Source organism: Vollenhovia emeryi, unplaced genomic scaffold (genome assembly GCF_000949405.1).
Source record: "Vollenhovia emeryi isolate VEMERY1.0 unplaced genomic scaffold, V.emery_V1.0 DF939142.1, whole genome shotgun sequence".
Lineage (NCBI taxonomy): Eukaryota > Metazoa > Arthropoda > Insecta > Hymenoptera > Formicidae > Vollenhovia > Vollenhovia emeryi.
The window spans coordinates 1,733,505-1,735,300 of record NW_011967224.1 but is presented as its reverse complement, the minus strand read 5'-3'; positions in this window follow the sequence as shown (position 1 = coordinate 1,735,300).

Below are 1,796 nucleotides of genomic sequence, written 5' to 3'. Positions count from 1 at the left end.
GGCGTCATTGTGATCCGGATGTCATATGTTGCCCCGCAGCGAGTGTTTTACATTCTCTCGCACCGTAATGACTCGAATTCCCGCGTCGTCGTTTCTTCCTCCGCCGCCGCCGCCGCCGCCGCCGCCGCCGCCGCCGTTGCTTTTGCTCCTCTCGAACCAGTTTATGGGATTCGACGAGAAGTAACGTCGCGTCTCCGACGTTCGATCGCGCGTTCCACCAGGCGTTTCTTACCTGGGGTAAAGTGTAAGAAACGCACGAATACGCTTTCCAGCTTTCCTTGTCGCGAGTTCGCGCGTTAAATTCTCCTCGCTGATGTCGGTGGAGAACGGAGAGAACGCGTGCTCGGTGGATTGAATTATTCCGCGGCACCACAATCGCCGAGGAATCTCAACGCGGAAATCACTCGCGTCCTCGTGGCTCTTAATGAGCGCCGCACAATCACGCCTTTCAGGAGAAAAACGTCAACGAAAGAGAGATTGTCTCGCTATTATTACTCACGGGATAATGACAGTGATGTAAGAATAGTCCCCGGGATTGCTTGCCCACTTTGCTTCGAAGCCCCGCGCGGCTCGTTTGACATTTCTTCCTTTTCTTTCCTCTCGCGCGTCTCCTATTTTCCGCGCCGATCGATGAAATTGCATCACGTAATGACAAAGGCGGCTGATGAAGGCGTTTAAGTGAAAAAATATGCAAATCACTTTTTTCGTATCGCGCGCGCGCGCGAGTAATTCGAAAATAGTCGTCGACTGTCGTCAAGCGGCTCGTTTCGAATGTAGCTTTGCTTCGCGAAGAGAGCGACACCGAGGTTCAAGAAGATACCGGTATTCCGCGAAATCGAGCAAGGAGCAATTATCCGAACGGATGTAACGCCCGCAAGAAATACCGGCAGGAAACAAAGTGAACAATTTCTAGAACTTAATTATCTCGGGTTAAGAATATAATCTCTTTCCGAAGTGTTTTTTTTTCTTTTTAATTTTAATCTTTACGCCGTTGCGGACTCGCGCACACTCGCCTTACTTTCACACAGCGATGGCATTCCCGCCACGTGATCTTCTGAAAAAAGTAAAAGTCATCAACGCCCGGTAGCAGCGGCAGTAGCACTCGATCGTGATGGTTGCGATCGATCTGTTCTCGCTCGCACGCGAAGTTACGAGCCACCTATAGCTCGTATCAAGTACCGTGCAATGATACGCTGTGCGGCGTAAATTTGGTAGCGACAGCTTCGATCCGCCGAATCGCGAATCGACTGTCGTAGCCAATACGTTTGAGATCGAATTTAACATGTGACGACGCGCGTCAAATTCTGATTTTATCGTTGGCAAAGTGTTTGCTAAAGTAAATTAAAAAACAATCGACGCTCGTCTTGAAGCTCATGGTGGAAAAAGCAAGGTGAAGCATTGCGCATAATGGCGGCAGCTTTGGCGGTTAAACCAATCGAAAGTTGACCAATTTTGCATCAAATCCACTGATGGGAGCAAACTATTCTTGCAAAATGATTGGCTCTTAAAAATTGAACGAGTGCGCAGCGTCGGGAATGCTTCACCTTGCTTTTCCCACAGTGTTGAAGCTAAGGTTTCTTCGTCGATAATCAGCCATGTTAAGGGGATGCTGGAGTGATTCTGCACTTTTGCACCTTTCTAACCTAGAAACTGTCAGTTCACGGAAACATTTGTGTATTATACAAATTAAATGGCTTACGTGAACAGATCGAAAGCAGCTTGCTATTCCGCCTAAATTAAAGAACAATATGGCGTTACTGAAACTAAGTTTGTAAGTATACAGTATACAGTAGGGT